Genomic DNA, 22,431 nt, shown 5'->3' on the forward strand with positions numbered 1-22,431 from the left:
ATTAGCTCCTCAGCCTTCAGCAATACTAAACAAGACACAGATCACACAACTGATCTGAGATGCAGTACAGAAACTTTGGCCAGCCAATTTTGTCTGATGATTTCAGTAAGTCCACCTCTCTTCTTTTCACACACTAGCATCCCTAAAGATCTATGAATCAATCACTTCTCCTTTTAGAGTTATTTCAGGGAAACTAGGCAATGGCAAAGGATGCTCCAAAGCATGTGTTGTTCTTTTTCCTCCTTGGAAAAATGGTTAGATGCAAAATACACAATTGCAATGTTTCAGAAATGTTATTTTCTAGGTTTTCTGTAGTTTTCTTTCTTTGATTGCTAGCATGTTCATATACATATCATATACAATACACACCAACACATATGTCTGTATATTCAAGATCCGTATAATAGATTCTATGTTGAATATCACATTTGGAATACTATTCCAGAGAAGGAGAAGCCAAATCTGAGTTGGTATTTACAGTTAAGATTAGGGTCACATGGAATGAAAGTTTTGGTTGAAGTGCAGCTGCAGTAAAACCTTTCCAGATTTCTGCATGATGAAGTTTCCCATTTCCACCCAAGCTGAGTTAAAATGACCCAGAAATGCATAGTCTATGGAGACATACTGCTTAAATATACAAAAGGTTCAATCAGACAAATTACTGAATCTCATGGTTTTACTTTTCTTGCACAGAGTGTATTAGGACATTGCCTTTTACAATATTTAATTGAACAATTCTATCAATTATCCTGAGCAAATATGCAAATACAACCACAGCTGCCTCATGCAGTTCTTTCTGACTTAGCATTCATTAAAAACTGTGGTAGACTGTGTAATATATTAAATTCATTTCACAAACATAGCAATTGTCTTACCTAAGAAAAGTGTTTCTTTATAATTAAAACATTTGCTCTTATTTGGCAATTTTCCTTCTGTAAATTGAATTCAGAAGCTAGAAAAGTCTCCTCTGCAGTATGAGTATCTCAGGGTAGAAGCACACGCTCAGGGCTGGGCTGAGGTTTATTCCCCCTCTAAATGAGATAGGTCTAACAAAACTGGATCCTTCATCTCCTGCATGCAAGAAATAGTCTTGTAAAACCCATTACCAGGAGATAGAGTTGGAATAAAGGCCTATGATACACAGTTAGACTGGATACCCACTCAGAAAATGAGAGCTCTAGAGTGGCACAGTTAAAAAAAGGGCAAGGTTTTTGAAGGAGTTTGAGCTCCCTCATCAGTGTGTTCCTCCCAACACTGCTCCACTGTGCCTATGCCACAGTACATCTAAGACAGTCCATGCTTAGGATTAATCTCGAATTGTACTCAGCCACATTGCAATGCCCTTCCATCTACATTTGACAAGGACTATCCGATGAATTCATACGTTATTTCACCTTCTCTGAACCCAACAAAAGTGAGCATTAGGTGTATCTACATAAAAGTAGATCTCTCCTAAGCATCCTTACACAGGCTTTCTGTGTCCATCCCTGTGGACTCCCTGCTGCAGCATCCCTACAAATCTGATTTCCCAAGAGTTTGAAAATAGGTGATGCCAGATCTACGTTCAATTGAAAATTCAATACTGAATTTGCACATGCAGGATGAACTGCGGGCAAGATCTGAGTTTTGAGGCTTATAGCTGAGACAATTGGCAATGCAAACTTAAGAATAACCTTCCTTTTCCAAAAGACTAAGTTCCACTCCTGGAGATGGTATATTGAAATAAACCCCCAGCCAATACACTCCTGGTACAATCTAATATAGCCATATAGAACACAGCAGCATTTATGGACACAGTGACACTTATAGACTAATCAGGAGACAAAATGCTAGAAAAATTCTAAAGAAATGATCCAAGTCAAATCAACTTACTAAGACACATCACCTTCTGTTGGTGTGCAACAGGTGTGCTTTTGTTTCCAATATATGTTAATGGTATTTTTCTTTTGTCTCAAGGTACCTGTACCTGGGTAAGAATTTTTCCTTCTAAGAAAAATTTTTAAAACATTAGAAGTGTATATCACTTTTCTAAGCAGTTTTTAATGGATCTGCACTTTACACAGGACTACTGGTCCTCTATTTATACAGTGGAACCACTGGCAACTGATTAAAGTAAAATTTTATCCTGAAAATATTTACTGGAATACCTTCATGAGAAAATTTTTGTTCATAGATAGAAAAAACATTGCTTGACTTCTTCAAAACAGCTTACTAGTAAACTATGTTTATAAATAAACATTTATCAAGACACAAAGATACTATTTTAAGAAATGGATCTTATATGCATAAACAGCATTTCTACTGTTAAAAATAAACATAAAATTTTAAAGCAAAAATGCATTTAAGGAATACTTCTATTTTTCCTTCTTTTTATAACTCATAGCTGGAAGCTAAAATAAAAGTACAAACCACTACAAGCATGAAATCATATACTGAAAGTGCATCCTGAGCACCCTAAAGCCTTTGTTGGGCTATGTTTGATACATGACACATTGTCAAAAGCACTTCCTGTTCTTATCACAATAGCTTTGTAGCTATTTAGGGAATTTAGCCACTGGAGCAAGTCTTTGCACATAAATAAAGAGTGGGAGCATGAAAGAGAAGGCATTTTTGAGGCTTTTAAAAGAGATAAGAGATTAAACAAAATGCATTTCTCCAGTTTATGGGTTCTCTGGACGGAAAAGTAGTGTTACATCTTTCTTTATAGGCCAGTATTTGTGTTTGTCAAGTTAGAAAATAACAGAAAGATCTAAAATACTTTATTGTTTTGAAATGGTCTGAAAGAGTACATTTCTGACTTCTATCTCCTTCAGACATTAAAATCACCTGAAATTAGTGAAACAGAACTATTCACAATACTGGACTTTGGATTACAACTTACAAGAAGATTCCTTTTCATATTACATGATATTAATTTTGATCCACTGATGCTTTCCATAATCTTCCTTCTAGTATATTTTTTTACTATCAAGTCTCTATAGTAATAACAAAAATACTGACATAAAATCAGGGATCTCATTGGTAAAATAGTAAAATTACCTGATTTTCCCCTTGTTCAAGGTTATTCTTGTGTACAATGAATCATTTAGGCACAACAGCCGTGGTGCATGTTGCCCTCTTTAAACTCCAGTTCCTTGAAGGAAGGTACACTCTCAAAGGTGCTAGCCAACTTGCAGTGTTATCAGATTGCATATGCATGACAAAGAATTCACTCAATTAAGGCATTAATGGGTTTTTTTTTTAATCATTACTAATACAGTGGGTTATATATTAGTATTTGCATGTGTAAATAAATTCAATTAATGTGTTAATTGCACAGACACATGAAAATTAGTTTAATCAAGTCAATTAAATCATAAACAGTTCAGAAATAAGAAAGTAAGCTTGTAATGCAATTAGTGTTCTAACATGCTAGTAACTTTAATAAACAGGATCTTAATTATATGGCAGGTCAAAAAGACAAAATATTTTAATTGATATAAAAAGGAGCTTTTTGTTGCTACACTAGAGTCTAGCTGAGTTTAGAGAAAATGATCCATACTAATGAGATCAAATGCTGATATCTAGAATAAAAATAAGGATTTTTTAGTAGGAATTTATCTCCAAAGTAGTTCAGATGACTGAACGAAGCATTACTGACTTCAAGAAACTAATCACGCCATAATCTACACGTGATTGAATTATACATTCATACAACGCTCTCCCCAAAGCTTTCCAGAATAATAAAACAGAATAAAATGTTTGATAATATTTCAATATTAATCATCATAAATTAATGTTATGTTAATACAGCGAACAGCACTGCTGCTCAAAAAACAGTGAGCTGTGGAGAAGTGACGAGTCATGAAAAAGGCCATCCCTCTCGTTAGTGTGTAACTGGGTGTTAATTTGCAGGGCAGGGGCTCTGTGAGCAGCACAGCCAAGGCTGGGGAGCTCCAGCCCTACACCCTGGGTGCTCTGCAGGAAGGGCTCCAAGCAGGGCTGGCAGTGGCCCAGGGACCCACAGCCATGCTCAGCCTCCCTGGGTGTGAGCAGCCGATTCATCTGCCTCAACCCTGCTGGTCACAGGCACATGGGGAGGGGTTCCACGTGTGCCACGTCCAGGAGGCACCCAGGAGGAGATGGAGCAAAGCCTTGTCTCTGGGGGGACGTGGCCTGGCCACCAGTTCCTGTCTCACATGGGGCAGGCTGTCAGCAGGGGAACAAGGACACTGAACCCTCCAGAGATGTGGAGGAAGAGGTTTTATAGTGACTTCTGTGAGCCAGGGAGAAGTTTGATAAGAGGATCCATGTTTACCCCTGAAAGAATTTTCTACCAAGGTCATTGACATAGAAACCAAGAAAGGAAGAAGGATAAATAAGAGAAACCTGCAACTGCCAATTCCAATAAACACTGTATTTGTCTCTTGTGACCAATGAGTGAAGTGTAAATTTATGAGTTTTGTAAGAATGTATAAAAGGCATACTTGATATGATAAAAACAGGTTTGAACCTTCTGGAAATGGAGTGTGTTGCTTTGTGTTGTGACCATCTCAATTATGGCACAGAGACGCTCTTCAGTCGATGGCAGAAGGTCGCTGCCGATGGCCTGCAGTGGGACACGGGACTGGCCAATGGTGTCCTGTCAGCTGGCAGACCTCGGAGGAGCCAGGGCCATAAAAAGTACCTCCATCACAAGCCTTGGGACCTTTTCCAACTTGCTTTTTGAGTGTGGGCTTTTGGCTTGGAACTTTTTGGTCTTTTGCATTTTGTGGGTTTTTGGAGCTTATGTTTTTGTCTTTATGGGCACGTTTTGACTCTTACACGTTTTGTCCTGGCACCAGCCTGCCTTTTAGCTTTCCTGCTCTCAGTGGCACTTGCTTGCCCTGGTGACCGTGTCCCTGAGCAGTGCCTGCTGTGTCCCTGCCTGGGCCACCCGTGTCCAGGCAGCCCCCGGTGTGATCCAGCCTGCCCAGGCTGCCGGCCCGGCCGCCCGGTCCCCTCAGCGTGTCCGCTGGTGAGGCAGCAGCTCTCAGGCCATGAGAGCAGGCACAGACTTTCCCAGGCATTGTCCCGGGGAAGGCCGTGAGAAGATCAGAGAAAGAATGAGAACCAATTCTTCTCTCCACTTGTTGCACCTGCTGTTGTGCACATGTGGAACGTGTCATGGAGATTTGTTTACCAAAGGGTGATTTCTTAATTGGACACTGGATGGTGTTTGAAGGGATTGACCAGTTAGGTCAAAGCCGTATGGGACTAACTATAAGAGTTACTGAATTTCCTAATAAGTATTATAATATAGTATAAGGTTATATGATACAACAATTAATCAACCTTCTACAATCATAGTCAATACTAATTATTACCCAGCTAGAGGCCTGCAGTGACAGGCCAGCAGCGGGCCCAGCCCCCCGGCACTGCCCGAGCTCCCTGGGAACGCCCTTTTCCCTCTGTCTCCTCTCTCTCCCCTCACTCCTTTCCCATCTTTCTTCCCCTTGCTCTGTCTTTTCTAGCCCTCTTTACTATGGTAACTCCTGTTTATTTTGTTTTGTTTTTCATTACCAATAAACAGTTCTCAGATACAATGTTTGTCTCCTGTCATAAATGATAAATACAGTTATTGGCTTTCGCAGTTATGTATTGGCTTTTGCAAGTTATTATTGGCCACAAAGATTCTGATATAGTACAATTTGTAATTCCTTTTAACTGCCTTTTGGTATAGTATAATCTGTCAGCTTAAATATGCACAGTATAACTTATATAAATAGTAGTGTGATCAATACATATTGTATTTTAGGCCTTAGAATAGTACTAAAATAGAAATTATGTGATGTTTAAGTGCTTTTATTTTTTAATGCTTTTTATTTGTGTAATTAACTCAGAGAATGGTGTGAAATAACCATGTTGTTTCTCACATTTGTGGACTATTTTATCTGAATGATAACAGTGACAAAAACCAGGACACCAAGAGGAAAATTTACTGCCAACTCTTCAGTTAACAGGTAGTATCAAAAGAATACAATGGAGCCTCGAGAAGAAATAAAATATATTAATTTAATCTACTGGATGGCATGCAGACAAGTCAAAGGTTCAAACTAAGCAAAAGAACTTCCTGAGACATCTAAACTCACAAGAATGTTTGAATATGCATAACTCTCATGAATAAGCATTTAACCCATGTAATGTAAAAGTGTATAAGAACATTGTTTTAAGCTAATGGTGTGCGTTTTACAGATTGCCAAGCACCCCAGCGCTGGATATTGTCCCTTTTATCCTTATTAAACTTTTACAAAAACATTTAAATTGTGAAAATTTGTTTTCACATCTCCTTTGACTTAACTTCATTCCTGACCATCTATTTTTAAAAGAACTCCTAGCAGCTCCCCACAGTGGAACGCGACATGAGGGGATGACAAAATATCTTAAATGCAGTAGATGGCCTTTTTATACCAAATTAAAGGACAGCTAGCAGTTATTGCTCGATCAGTTAATAATCTCTGCTTAGGAAAGGGCAACAAAGAAAAGCCACAGATCTGAAGCAGAAAAAAAAGCTTAACCATAGTAATTACTCGACTTGATAGCTGCAAATTTAAATGTTGAGCCTAGCTACTCTAGAGTGCTGTACTGCTGGGACTTGGAATAGGCTACACATATGAGCCAACACCTTGAAAACGTGAGCCCCACTAGAGGGAAGCCCCAGTGCAGGCTGTGGCACACCTGACACTGCTGTGTGCTGCACACCGTGCAGTGGGAATGCTGTGCCACCCCATCCCATCCCACTGCACTGGCAGAAGAGCAACTCCATTCCAAAATCCTGATTTCTCACACAACTTTGAAATGAAAAGGCACAGTAGGGACTACCTGCATGATCAGTCAGTTAAAATTTTAGTAGCAACTCTTAATTTGCACATTGAGCATGCAATAGTTACCTCCATGTTTGAGAGATGGAATTCCAAGCTTGGTAGCATAAGACAAAGCCATTACTTGCCTGCATTTTAATTTCAAGAAAAATCTCCAATATTTTTCCCTTATTGAATCTACAGTCCAGTAGTAAATTAATTATTAGGTTTAAAGAAAGAAGGGGATAAGAGGATTTTCCTAAGAAGTATTTGCCTGGGGTTACTAGAATGAAGTCTGAATGGAAAGAAGCGTACAGAGGGAACAAAGTATTTTCCTACTTAACATATTTATACAAAATCATTATCATCTTATCTTGTGAGACATGATATTCCACAACTTGATCAAAAAAAACCATCCCCAAAGCCAAAGAAATGCAATTTTTGCATTAAAAAAAAAAAAACAACCCACACAAACACAATACAAAAAAAACCACAAAAAACCCAAACCACAAAAAAAAAAAAAAAACACAAAACCAAAACAAACAAACAAAACCACTAAAAAAATCCCATAGCTCCAGTCCAGAGATATAAATGGCTTGTTTGAAACCTCTCCTGATTTTTACCAAAAAAGGTCATCTACTGGGACATCCCTCTGGTCATACAGTAATTAATCATTCTGAACTGTCAATTTTACAAGTTATTTTAGAAAACACATCAAAAATGGCAATAAATTCATGACTTTTTTTGCAAATGTGTCATACTTGCCATAATTGGATTTGCTCATATTTTTATGATTTTACTCCCTAAGAAGGAAAGCATAGTTGCCTGTTTCCTCAGAGCTGCCTTGAGACAAGGGGAGCAGCACAGGGAAACATCCTGTCACTGCCCCAGGAACTCAACACCAGAACAAACAGCACAGGGACCCCAGAGACATCATGGGGAAACATCGACCTACCCACGCCTTCCTTAAGAGAATGGCAGTGGGATTGGGATTTCAGCCTGGGCTGGGTGGGATGGCAGCCTGGGTTAGGAAGGTGAGCATTGAAGGCAGGAAAAAGGGGTTTGGTGTTGCTCTGTGTGACAACACAGCCCTGCTGACCTTTCAGGTTCTGAACCATGAACAAGAGCTGGACCAAGGGTACCTATATTTGTCCCCCTGAAGTCCAACAGGAATGAGCATTCACTACTCCAGTGCTCCAGAAAAACCAGCTCTCTTGCATTTCCTCAGAGCACTTCTGTTACACCCTTGCCATAGATCAGAGCATGTGTGTGCTGTTCCTGTCCTTGACTTTGAAATCACCTGCATCTCTTGCAATAGAGATTAACTATAAATGGCTATTCAGCAGCCTCTGTTTTTTACAACACTTCCATGCAAAGAGATGCTGCCAGGGGTGGGATGAACATGACTCACAGCAACTCCTTTTCAGCTAGAAGTAGTTTTTTCCTACACTGTACTCTAGTAGAATGCTTAAGATCTCCCTGAACTTCACAAAAACACAGGAAAAATATATAATTAATACATTGAGTAAACATTTCCAACATGACATTTGAAACAAATTCCTGAAGTCTAAGAACTTCCCAAAGGTATTTGGGTATTTCTTTATTAACATTACTTACTAGTAGGCTGCCAACCAAGGGCCTGCTGCAGACAGCCACCCATGTCCTGGACATAGTGATCAGACCCACAGGTCTAAGTGCCCTCCTGGTTCTTTCTTTTTCCAAACATGGGAAAGCAATTCCTGAAAAAAATTTCTCTTTGCTCTCACCAAGATCTAATGCTTATCAAAGACCGTTGTCAAACATAACAAAATCACATTGGGAAAGAGAATGGCTTTTGCAATTGATTTCCAAATTTTCATCGATGAAAAGGCATTTTAGTAACATCTTCGTTAACCTGCTTGTCTACAGCAACAATCGCCACTCCCCCTTCACAATGTGTGCTTTTAAAAAGCCAGCATCCTTGTTGGTAGAAAGCAAGAGAATGAACAAACTATTGGTGGTATGTTGTGTTGTAAAAGGAGGTCTGGACACAGATATTGACAATTGCCCACCCCTTGGAGCTGCCAAGCAGCAGCAGCAGCAAAACAGAGCAGCACAGGCTGTGCAGAAGACTTGGGCTCTCAATTTCTTTGTGCTTCTCCTGCCTGACTACTGACAAAGCCTCACCCCTGGCTCATATTTCACCATTTCTGCTTTCTGGGTCAGGGACTTAACAGTGACCAGGAGGATGAAGTACTTTGGCTCTGGAATTTTTTTAAGATTCCCAATTATGTCAGTCAGTAAAAAAGCAGACAAACTCATAAGGGTCTTAAATACTTAATAGAAATAGATCCAGAAGAAGCTGCACTTACACACTGCCTGGAAAAAGACCTCACTACAATGAGCCACAGAAAGAGCAAATTCTCTCCCTTAAACCAATATTTTATTTTTTATAAACTATTTCAATTAAGATGCTATGTCCATCAGGACCAGGTCCACAGAAAACTTTGGGCCATACCAGGTACCACTGCCTGCAAAGCAGAAAAATATCCTTTACCTACTAAATAAATACAAAATCCATTGAGAGAAAGTTCTATTCTACTTCTGCAGGAGAAATAACTTTAAAGACTGTAGACATTCATAATACAACACAGTCTGTTTTTCCTTTCTAATCCCTAGACTTTCTTCCCTGAGAAGGAAAATGCTCTTTGAATAACCCATCTCCAAACACACAGAGCTCCATCTCTATTTTACCAATAGAGTGATGTACATTTATTTTTACATACTTTTCTGAGAACAATGAAAGGGCTACATTCCACATCTCAGATGTGTTCCCAAAGCCTTGCAAACTCCAGAGATCCCAACCCCATCATCAAGAGGTTTTTCCATCCAGATCTTAGTTTCCAGCCCCATCCTCTGCAAATCCTTTTGGCATGTGTGCCTGTCCAGCAGACCCCAATTTCCAACCCACAGAACTGAAGGGTTTGCAATGACAGCCATGTCTACACAGCTGGACCTGAGACAGACCACAGAGTTAATGGAAGGTAAGGCTGGAAAATTCAGTCCAGAATGAGCTCTGGGCTTCTGCTGTTTGATTTCAGTCTATTGTCAAGACAGTTCAAGAACATCCAGCCCAGAATCACAGCTCCTGTGTCTATGGATGGCTCCATCCTGTCACACACAATCCATTTTGAGCTCAGAATAAAAAAAAAAATGGAAAAACTACCAATTTAAAAAATATCACATATACAAACTCTGTAAATATCTCAGACTCATTTTGTCCAGTTTACACGAAATATGAGAAAAATTCCAGGCATAGTAAAGATCTCAAGAATCTTCATTAAAAATCATACTTAGTTTCTGGTGCCAAATTTCACTTTAAATGCTAGGTTGACATTTAAAACACCTTCTTGCACAAAGGGCACTGTTCATATTACAAAAAATTAATTAACCAGATCTCACACACTTTTATGTATTGTAATTCATGGATTACTGAGATTCATAATTGAATAATATGTAGATGTCACCTAGAGGTACTAAACCAAATCTCTTACTTGTAATTGCCTGACTAAGTAAGAATGACACTAACTTTAGCATTTTCTCTCTGATTAAGGCTGCTATAGATTTGTGGTTGCTGCTGTGTAATATAAATCAATAAAGAATAATTTTCCAGGCAGCAAATCAATTGTCAGTTCACAGACCCTAATACTTCTGTGCAGGATTTATTGAAAAAATGAATGGCAGGCTTGTTAGTGGATGTACAACATGCTTTACAGGTACATAATGGTGTAGGGCCCAGTCCATTCCATACCCTGCCAAGCTCCTTAACTCCTTCCTTGCCTAACAAAACTGTGGTGAAATGGAAGAAATGTGAACAGACCTCCTAACTGGAAAAAAGCAAATCAAAAGATCATATTTGTTATATACTTCTCCATTTAGCATCTACTCTCTCAATGTTCCCATTTCTGCCATGAGATTTTAGGGCAAGTGTGTCACTAGAGAGCCTGAAGCTGTCAAATTACAAGTCACATAGAGCTGGGACTGATAATTTAGGAGTTGAGCTATCTGAAAAAGCACCAACAGGATGGAAAAACACTGGTAAATGCTATTACATTTTTATGCATCCTTTTGCCATTTTTTTTAACCAGATCAGTCCCCTTTTCTGTATTTCTCTCCTTGGCTTTTACACAATGATGCACTCCTACAGGATGCTGCTCCAGACCAAACGGATTTCTTCCTGGATCCATCCTGACAATTTTCATGTTGCCACTTAAAAGTTAATTTTTTTTTTTTGGTCACAAAAAATTAGTTTTAATACATCTCAGTGCCAAAAGCAATGTGCCACATGGTAAAGGGGTACTGTAAAATTTTATATAAAAGGACTGAAGTGCCATTTCTGTAGTACAGCTACAGAGCTTCCATGCAGACCATGCTCCAGGGCTAAATAGAGTTTAGCTCCTTCTTAAAGGAGGTAAATGCATCCTAAAGATACTCAGTGAAAACACAGTTATCATTACCTAACAATGAACAATAGGCACATTCTTTATCAGCACAGGATGAACATGTTTGGCCCCACCTGAAGTGTGACCTAAAATTTAAAAATAAATAAAAAATAAATTTAAAAAAAATTAATACACCTCACACCCCAGGAAAATTGCCAATAAATAATTTTAAGAAACAGTTCACAAGTCTCTGATGTGACAGTCAATCTCATCACTCTAATTCACTCCCAAATCACTTAGCACTGCCACTGATGTCATCTTTAAAAATGAAAGCTATTTGAACTTTTCTCTATGCAAAGAACAGTGGTCGCTCTCTTTCTTACAAAGAAATGCAAAGAAAAAGTAAAATAGAAGCTATACACAGAATTTTATGCAGAGGAGGCAAAAATTATGCCTTATGCCAGACTATTATGGAGAAAGAACTTGTCATAAATTCAAACTAGGCTCATTCTCTTACACATAAAATAAAGGTTGAGTGCAACCTTCAAGCAAAGGATATAGAAAATGTGCAGGCATTGTAATATCCACACTCTCCCACAGTGCTGAGAAAATAGGACCTTAATTATCCAACACTGTTGTCACCTAAAATAGGAACTAATGCTCCCCCACTGGTTTCTGAAAATCCATTCCACCCTCAATTCAGTGGAAAGCCCGCACTTCATAGTCTCACTTCTCATCCTACTTTCAAGGCTCATATTTTCTGGTATTGTGAATTTCATATCTTTGCTGGGAAATAAATAGAATTGGACAAAAGGTAGTCATTAAATCCCATTTCTCAAACAAAGCAGGCCTTCAAAAGAAATATTCTCCTCCCCCCAGTCTCCGCCATTTCAGCTGACACTTTTCAATACAAGAGTTAGACACTATTTTAAATCAGTTAGTGAATTTTTTTCATTAAAGGGAGATATGTATATCTCAAGTGAGAGAACAGATTATATAGGGGCTCTAAGAAAGAAGTAAAAAACCTCAAATGCACTATATGCAAACTATTAATTCATCTGTATTTTTCTTTTCCCACTTATTTAAAATAAACTTATTTTCTTATAAGCAAGTGCTTTTCATTCTTCTCGTCGCACAAAAAGTCTTATCTGTTAACCCTAGAATGGTAAGTTTAGTTTGAAATTCTCTAACCCACTCCCCTGCTCAAAACTGGTCCAATTACCGCAGTTACTTAGGATCTTACTCAGGTGATTTTGAGTATCTCCAAAAATGACATTCAAAAACCTTGCTATTAATAACAAGTGATGGTTTTACACCGGGCCTGACCTGCAGGCCAAAAATATGTTCAGACTAACATAAAGCTCCACAGTTAATTTGGCTAATTTCTGTTATTTTAACCATACTTTAATACTGAGCACAATATTAAACAGTCTAATAGACCCAGATGGCTGGATGACTTGCCTGTGATATAGTCAATATTTTCTTTTTAGTCAGTTTCAATATCTACAGCTTTTTTGCTCTAATAGGCTCATCAGTAACAGTAACCCAATTTACCATTTCTTATGTATGTACATTATTTTTAATACTTAATCACTCAAAACAGATCAGAAACAAGAGAAATGGAAGATTTCATCTGCAAAACTACTCTTCATGCGTAGACATCCAAGCTGACAAGGGATTTGAACTCAAAAACATAACATAACATAGACCTCAGGAAGCTTCATGCAGTAATTCCAGAGCTGCATTTAGCCTTATTATATTTATCTTTAAGGCTTTTATGCATATTCTTTTCTATAATTTGCACATAGCCCTGTTTGTTATTGCAGTCGCATTTCAGTACATGTCTAATCAAAATAATTACTACAAATTGTTTAGACCTGTGAAGCAAGTGGGACTAAGCCTGCAGTTCAGAAGTCTATATAATCACACAGAGAGCTGCTCTAGAGACTTTTTATAAAGTAATCAAATTGTGAAACTTAGCAATGCAATTGATTTTGTTGTCAGAAGATCTACATCACCGCCTGGGATGCCAAACGGCTGATGAGAAGTTCATTCGCCTACAAGCCCGGGAGCAATCACCCACCTACCAAAACATCTGAGGAGATGGGGGCTCTGTTTTAAATGAGTCACCTAATTACCTGCAATGCATTGGTACAGCAAAACAAGCAACACTGAGGGAGGAATACACATTTTACTCAACAGCTTCTCTCTTTTTTATTTCTCATTGGCGCTTCTTCTTTCTCAAATGAAGCCCCTTCTTTCATGCCATGTCAGAGAAGACACATGATGAGTTGTAGCATTCAATGAGAAGCTGCTTCATTAACAACCGAGTTATGTGGCATCCCTTTCATACCTTGCTGTGTGACTGCAGCATCATGTCAAGACAAACCCTAACACAATGCATCAGCCCAGGTGGATAGAGAGATGCTGCTTTCAGAAGCCTGCTGTCAGGACAGCATTTCTGTATTTTTTGTTCTGTAGGTTGTCCTCGCTGAAGGCTGCACAGCTCCTTCAAATACATCTTGGGAGGCCACACACTGACTCAGACATCCTCCTAATGAGGAGACACATGGCACAGAACTGTTTGAAGTGCAATCGTGGACAGTACCACAGTACTGTACACAACAATTTTTCCTTCTCAGATTGGGGTGATGTACTTTGTTGGTGTTTGTCTTGACAAGATGTTGCAGTCATACAGCTCACAAAACCCATTCTCACACATTTGCCACTGACTCCAATATGTATAATTTCCTGCTTTTTCAGACAGTTGGTTCATCAGACAACAGTCATATAGATGAACCTTTTGTTTTCTCAGCCCTTATGTACACACTGATTAAATCCCTCTCCAGTTCTCTTTATTAAAGACAGTGGACTGCAATCTCTGAATCCCTCAGTAAAATATGTATTTGAGTTTGTTCTGTGGACTACCTCCAACAATTCAATACCATTCCTAAATTGTGTACCTTTTAATAGCCATTATATTCTGATCAAGCAGTCTTTATTACTAGTGCTTTTCTTCTTGTCGAAACACTAATAATTTCTTATGCTTCCAGAGATGGGCTGATGAGACTAACACTCAGGCAAATCCTTCAACTCCGAGTTTGAACCCTTCCCAGAGCAGTTCTCTGCCCCACAGATAAAACTAATTTTCATTTAAGTCTATTAAAAACACGTTGCTTTCTCATACGCTCCTTTTCAAGTGAAAAAATAGCTCTCTTATCAGTAGTTCCTGCTGTTATTTACCATTTGACAATTGTTGGGCCCTTTGTGAATATTGCCCGTGTTAATAGTCTCTTTTGGTGGCCATTTCCCTTCTTTCCCTTTCTTCTTGCCAATATTCCACTCTGATCTTCCTCCCATCCCTACAATCCATCCACCTACCTTACCTGAAAACCAAACTCTGTGCCAATAGAGAGAAGCCTAAACAGGCTCCTCTGGCTGTTGTAGATGTATATTCATATTCTCTCAAACTGTTACAGTTTCTTGCCCAGTGAGCTACCATTTTAACCAGTCTTTTCTAAAAAAGCAACTATCAGAATAAAAGAGGCTCATTCCCAGCTCTACAAGGTGATGCCCAACCTGAAGACAAGCTTTAGAAAGGCTAAAGCATTCCTTGCCTTTTTTTTACTTACTGTTCATCACAATGCAAACTTTCATGTTTTTTCATAAGTACTTTTATTACATCTTTCTCTCTCACTCTCATTTAAATAAGAGCCCTGGAAACCTATGGTTTCCTAGCTTGCCCACAACCCACAATTTATGGATGCTACTTGCAACTTTCAAAAGCTTTTAAAAATAGCACTGAATCTATTATTGTGAATTACAGTAATTGCAGCAGAGATTTAAGAGGCACTTTGAGAAATTTCAATTTCATGGTATGTTTCTGAACCCACTTCCTTGGCATCTTGGAGAAAACGCAGTTATTTTTTCCTGAAAGATCTTTTCTTCCTTCCTTTTTGAGTAAAATTTAACTGAAATTCCAGTATCCAAAGTTCTCTTAAGAAAAAGAGAGTGCTGAGTTTCCAGTCCCAAGTGCAACAGAGGCCAAGATGGTACAAGACAAGAGTGATGCCATGATGATTTTTTGCCTTTTTATGTACCCTTTTATGTATTCTCGGAATTCTTAGCATACATACTCGTAATTCTTTAAGCTGGCTATTTCAGCATAGTCGTGCTATTCTGCTAGGCAAGAAGACCAGAGGCCTTGCAGCTGGAGGCCAGAAAGCCTTTCACTGTCCTGAGGAACCAAGATTCTCTCTAGAACATGTCTTGTAGACCAGGATTAAGCCTCACCTTGGGGTAATATTTTAGGGAGATGTCAAGCCATTCACGTAAGCTTCTCATTAGGGAATCTTTGTCAGACATGCTACTTTGCAAGGTCTGTACACAGTATACCCAGTGTGCATTTTGGTGTTTTCCACCTTGACAAATTATTGCAGGATCCTAATTAACTACCAAGGCAAAAACCCTTCTATCCCTTAACTGTGTCTGGCTCATAATTCTAGGGCCAGGAAAAGGTATCAAGAGTCTCCCCTCAGCTATATGGGTGCAAACCAGAAAGAAGCCCCAATGATAAAGAACAGCCTTCAGGATCTCAGTTTTCTTCAGCTTCCTAGGAATTTCTTTTTCCAAGGTTTCCAGCTGAAAGGCCTTATGTGGCCAGTATATTCTTAGATGAATAATCAAAACCCAAATTGGAATATGCTATTCATGAGAGGATTAATAGGTTTGGGCTGAAGAAGTACAAGTTTTTTGATATATAAAACTGGAAGAAATATTGGAGAAGCTCTCCAGCTTCCCCTACACAGCCTGCCCACTACCAGTACTGGATTACTGGTGCAATATTGTAAGTATTTCAGCTTTAGATGCTATCCACATGATTTCCCTTGAATTCAACTTATACCACCTCTCTCACTGAAGTTGTAACATTACACTTTGTTTGAAGGAAAAGGAATTATATTCTTGCTTTTGAGTTTAAATCAAATGGAGGATAAATCAAAAGTAGTAAGTTCCTTCTATGCAACTACAGTGGTAGTAGTACAGTGATGCAGCAGCAGCAGTGTCCTGTCCCTAAAACACAAGAAACTTTTAGGAGGGAAAGAAATGATCATAAGAATCATTGGCATGGCTTCTGATTTGTGTGCTACATGCAAGGCAGTTTCATCGATGGCTCATCAAGCTGTAAATTACTGATTTGGGAGCAATCATGTTGTCCACATACCAGGAGGATTAGCTATTACCATAGGAAAAGTAGCTGAATCTCACCTTCCTGTCTCTCTTCCCCGTCCCTCACAATACAGATATTTTCAATGCTCATGTTTGCATGAACAACCTGCAGAGTCTTGCAAATACCAGACTTCAAATAACAGATTCACACAACTGCTCTCCTGATAAGGCTCCAACACAATGGCATTAGTTGGTGTTAGACTCGGTCTAAGTTTTCCTCTTCGGGGGGTTTTGAAGTGAATTACCTATCAAAATTGTACTGCCATGATCCTGAACACTCTCCCTTCTCTGAAATTGCCAGCTGCAGGGAAGACAGATGAGAACAAAGACTCTGGCCTTCTAACTTTGTCTTCTATGTAAATGAATAGACAAACGAAGGACCCTCTTGGTTGCTTTGAATTAAAAGAAGGCTTGCAATCCTTCTAGACACACAAATTTTTAAAAAGTAGGTATTTTTTTTTTTCTTTTGTGATGAAACAGACATGAACCAGAGGACAGGGTGGGAGCAGAGTGGGCAAAAAGTTGTGGAAAGAGAAGGAGAGAAACATGTTTAGGAAACAGTAAATGCAGTGAAGTCTATGAAATAAGAGAGAACATGACAAATATTAACACTAATTCTTGTTACAACAGCATGACAACAGTACAATAGAGGGATTACTTCCTCACCCTCATCTCTGTCATTTCTTTGACTACCAGCACAAGAGAAATAAACTTGCTTGTTTCACAGACTCCAAAGCACTCCAGCTTCCAAAGTGTTCTTCCTCTACTCCATTGATCTACTTCAGTGTTTGCTAGAGCATGGCAGGGGTTGTTGAATAAGCTCTTTCTGAAGAAAACACTTTTAATAAAGCACATTTTTTCCCCTCAAGGTTTGTTGATTTTTCTTCTCCTTACTGCTCTCTTAATGAAAAAATAATTACATTGCCCACATACTGTAAATACTAGTAAGTGCTTCTGCTCTGTTTTGTATGTCTCAGATTTTTGTAAATTTTGACAGTGACAAGCAAGCTTGCTCTGTCCAGTGGTATTTTCTCATTTTAATTTCTCCAAATGCTGCGGATTTTTTTGTATTTTACCATCCAGTGGGCTTATTTAAAAGATCCCCCTAAGGAAGAGGAATCTGGGGACCCATCCCCTGCCTTAGAGTAGCTTAAGCTATAGGGCAAGTCTGGTTTTCTCAACACAATTTATTTTTTTCCAAGTTATGTGACAATGGGATGTATAGTCAGAAAGGTGCAACTTAGCTTAGATTTCTTAAGCAATGTTCCTCACCTACAAATGTTTGGTTTTCAATGGCCTTACTCCTTTCTTGAAAGCAATGTGCTATAGAACCTGGAGTAACATGCTTCCAGTCAGAAACCAGCCATGAATGCTTTACAAAGCAATTCTGTTGCTGAATCAATATTTTCATGGTCTCCTACTACTAGAAATGCCAGTACTTTTAGAGCTCCCAAAACACTGAAATGTCATTTTCAAATGAAGGTCTATATCATGATCTCCATTACACCTGTATAACTACATGGCAGCAGAATCACTCAGGATTTGCAAAAGAAATTGCTCAAAATACAGCCTCATCGTCTTATTTATTTCTGCCTTTTCTCTGAAGGAATTTTTAGAACCCCTGATTATGAGGAAAGGTAAGAAGTCAGAGACCTGACTCCTATTAGGAGAGCCATTACTGCTTTTTAATGCTCGACTGACCCACCTCCTTGCAGGTGTTACAGCTCTGCTGCAGCAATGGGAGGAACACCAGCAAAGGAGCTCCAGCTGGTCTGACTCCTCCCAGCAAACTCACTGCTCCTTTTGATCTTATTCCCCAGCTTTCACTCCGTTATTTGTTTTCTCCTCTTCCTGTAATACTGGCCCACTTTCTGGCAATCAGTTGTATTCCTGGTTGAGGTCCTGTGACTCTCTGAAACCTCATTATCCAGAGAACAAACAATTTACTTAGAAGTTCATTTTTGACTCTAGTACAGCTGGTTTTTTTAATCACTTCATACCTTGTTACATGGTTGCACATCCAGTAAAGTCACAGTTTTTAAATTATGGCCACTGACTCTGCATGTAGTAGTGAGAAAGAGTGACTAGAATATATCCAAAAAGATAATGACTAATGATTAGATAAAACTGAAAAGAAGTAGGGGAAGGGAGAAACAAGTAATTATTTTTTCCCCCCACCTGTCTACACCCTACTACTCCCATCATCATCACAAAGGGTAATGGAAAGGGAATGACATGAGCCAGAAAAGAGCACTTGCACAGGGTGAAGGCCAGATACAGCTGGATCCAGCAAGCCAGCTCACAGCCTCTCGGGTCAGCAGATAACCAGCAGCTCTCTGAAGAGAGCTAATTAATATTTTTGATGCATGACCATGCTCTTCAGTTTTAATTGGTGACAAGTGAGCAACTAAAGAATTTTAAGTGGAATTTCGTTTATCTGTATAGAGCAGATCAATATTCACTCAGCATGCAACAACTCCTTGCATCTCAATGGGATGAAATAAATTGTCGGTCAGCAGCATGCTTTAGTTATTGTTAGAATGTTTCTAGCTAAATTATTCAACTTCTTAAAAGGCCATCTGATAAATGTTTATTCATAATTGTGCTCTTTAGGGCTGGGTAGAGTTAATTTTCTGCACAGTAGCGGGTATGGGCTGCATTCTCAATTTGGGCTGGGAACAGCATTGATAACACAGGGTTATTTTAGTTACTGCTGAGCAGGGCTTGTACAGTCAAGGACTTGCCTACTCCTCACTCTACCCACCAGTGAGGAAGATGAGGATGCACAAGGAGCTGGGAGGGGAGACAGCTGGGACAGCTGACCCCAAATGGCCAAAGGGATATTCCAGACCACAGCATCATGCTCAGCAATAAACTGTGGCAAGGCTGTCCAGGGGCTGCTGCTCTGGGACTGTCTGGGCATCATTTGCTCAGTGGGGAGCAATTGTTTCATGCTGGGAGGGTGAAGGAGCCTGTGGCTGTGTGGGGCTTAATTACCAGCTGGGGTTAAACCACAACAATCCTGCTTTTAACATCTGCTGATATGTGACACTCACAATGAACACAATTTAAATTCAGAGCAGGGCTCTAGGAAAATAGTAAGTACAAACAAGAGAGGGCTGCAGGAATTTATTTCTTTTTCTCCTCTTCAGATATTGCAATGGCCTCCCATGGCATAAGGGGCACTTATTGAATTTGAAGATGTCATAAGCCGGAAGCTCTCCTGCACACTTCATATCACAATGAATTCCAACTCAACAGCACTGGCAGTAGCAGCAGCACCAGAACAGCACTGTGGAGCTGTAAAGTTCACTGATGAGTGTTAGCTGAGGTCAGTCCTGGGCAGCAGCAATGAAAATTTCACAGGCACTGTCTTCAAGAGGGTACAAAAATCAGACTATCCATTTTGCAAATAATAAACCTTTCCCGATGTTATTTTTCAGTGTCACAGAAAATTCAGATTTCATTCATACCTTATCAAAAACTTCAACTGTATATTTCAACAGTATGATACGACATCTGGAATCAGAGTCCTGGAAGCAGAGATAATTACAAATAATATTTGTACATTAAAGCATTTTGGATCCTGAAGTATTACCATCTCATGAGTTTAACTTGATTTTTACTAAAACATAAGTATTCTCTGTTAGTTTCAGTTCTATTATTAGTTTCAGTGCTGAAGAGCATAATGCAAAGATGCATAATTCATATTATGAAAAGCCCATAAAGACACATCTGCAAACTATGGCTAAGGCCATTAGTGTCAATTTGACTCCATGTGAACACAGACCTCAAACCTGCAGCAAGCTCAGAACCACAACAGGATCACAGATTCAAAGAGTCCACAGACAAAAGACAATTTCATAAGATCAAAGGGGAACATTCCTGAGAATACAGTAAGATTAATTATTATCCAGGGAAGTTGAATGTTTTGCACTATTGAGTTATCTTGGTTGAAACCAACACTACAGAGGAATTTCCTTGAAGAGCTGGTTCTAAGCATGGATTTTGAATAAGTAACACTGAGACACTGAGATGCTGCACAGAAACTTCCAAACAGAGTAATATGGTAGAAAGCTACAGTTAACTGGCACAAAAGAAAAAAAAAAAAAAAAATTGAAGACAGGGGTTATGACCATTAATAAAGCAAAAAGAATGTGAACAATGGAATAAAAGATTATATAAGAAAAGAAACTCAGTAGCAGAAGATGTAAACAGGATAAAACAAAATGAGAATCTAATGAAGCATAAAGAGAGGGTTCACTTAGGGGAAGGCATCATAGGCAGGATGTTCAGAGATACAGCATTTTCATATACAGTGGGAGAGGGGGGATATAGCTGTGCTTGCAGCCTCTCAGGATGCTGCAATAATCCAGATGGTAAATTATGAGAGGTTGGTTAAAAGTCCTAGTGGTAAAGAATAGGAAAGGGTATAGAAGCTTATACTGCCCAATTCTGAATATGACACATTTCTTGTTTGATTCAAATGCTGCTGATTTTACCCCATGTCAGAGGCAAAACATAAGCATAGGGAGGAAAAAAGGAAACTACTGAAGAAAAAAAAATCCTTGTGAACATGGATTAATCTCTAAAAATTATTTTAAAAGTCAGGCAGAGAAATACAAATTGTCTATCAGTAGTAATTTATGTTAAATGCAGCTTTAAGTGCTACATGTGATATGTCTACATCCTCAGAAACAGAAAAGAGAAAAAATAACAGATGTTGCTGTTGTAAAACATTAGGCAACATGAATGACACCATTTGTTTTCTTAAATGAAAATAAAAAAGCAAGAGAAATGAACACTGAAGACCTAAATTCATAAAATATTCAATACCTCACTTAGCTGATGTAGTATATGACACCCTTTCTTGCTGCAAATCTCACAGCTGCTGTGGTAAAAGAAAGGAAGCAAAGAAATGGGAGTTAGTGTAAAATGATGGGGCTTTGACACAAGTTATGACAGGGATGAAACCTCTAATTTAGACACTTTCAGGAAATTTGGGGGTGCAGACCTTATGGTTACAGCCTTGAAGAACTGTATATGGTTGTGTTATCCAGGAGGGAAGCAGCACAGCAGTTAAGTCCTGACATGGGAGTTATTTGGGAAAAATATCTGAAGGCTTTTCAGAAAACATTCAAGACCTTTGCTGGCTGAAGAACTTCATTTGTCCCAAGAGACTTCTCCGAAGAGCTCAGTAAATAAGATAGTGATTTTCCCCTCTCACCTGCAAGCTGCTGAGAATGTTATTTGTATTGCAGTGCTAGCAAGTGCCCTTGCAGCAAGTTCTGAAGTCCTTCTCTCCTGCCTAATGACACCTTGCCCGTTTTACTTTGCCAGGACAAGGCACATCTAGACAGAACAAGGATTGCAAAGAGCAGGACTGTGGTCAGTCCATGAGAAATGGATAGAGAAGGAGAAACAAAGGGAAAAGGTGGAGGAAGGCAGAACCTGCACACAGTGAGAGCCTGGGACAGAGCAGTATCTCCAAGATGGACTCTTTTAGGTAGGAGGGTGATTTTCTGATGGTTTTTTGGATTGTTTTGTTGATTTGTGTTTTTTTACTAGTCTTTCCTGCATTTTTTGCTGTTCTTTTAATCCCCCACAGTTGCTCTGATTACTATTGTTTGCTCTTTCATTAACTTGAATTTATCTTTGCAGAACAAAGGCTCCCTGGCTGCTCCAGTTTCCTAACTGTGTGCCACCCACCCTGGTGACAGAACATGAAAAGAAATTAGACTATGGGATTGAGATTCTGCTTTCACCTCTCCCAAGATCTGTGGCACAGGGACTAACAAGAAACTGAGTTTTGTATTTCTGTGCTTCCCCACAACTCAAACTGCTTTGACAGGGAAATTTGCAGATTACTGCCTCATTTTTATCCCCACATATTCTCTTCTCCATGCACTCTCCTTTGCCTGAAAGCAAACTACCAAAAAAAGATTGGTACTATTCCATTTTCACCA

The 22,431-nt window shown here is 39.0% G+C and overlaps 1 long non-coding RNA gene across 1 annotated transcript; it reads right to left on the reverse strand.

Annotated features, from left to right (window-relative positions):
* Positions 1-658: 658 nt before the first annotated feature.
* LOC137482963 (uncharacterized) lies at positions 659-21,819 on the reverse strand. The gene is made up of 3 exons (XR_011004291.1): positions 21,693-21,819; positions 21,302-21,356; positions 659-1,029 (listed from the first exon to the last, which is right to left on the reverse strand). It is a non-coding gene; the product is annotated as an uncharacterized lncRNA (long non-coding RNA).
* Positions 21,820-22,431: the final 612 nt, after the last annotated feature.

Source organism: Anomalospiza imberbis, chromosome 15 (assembly GCF_031753505.1).
Source record: "Anomalospiza imberbis isolate Cuckoo-Finch-1a 21T00152 chromosome 15, ASM3175350v1, whole genome shotgun sequence".
Lineage (NCBI taxonomy): Eukaryota > Metazoa > Chordata > Aves > Passeriformes > Viduidae > Anomalospiza > Anomalospiza imberbis.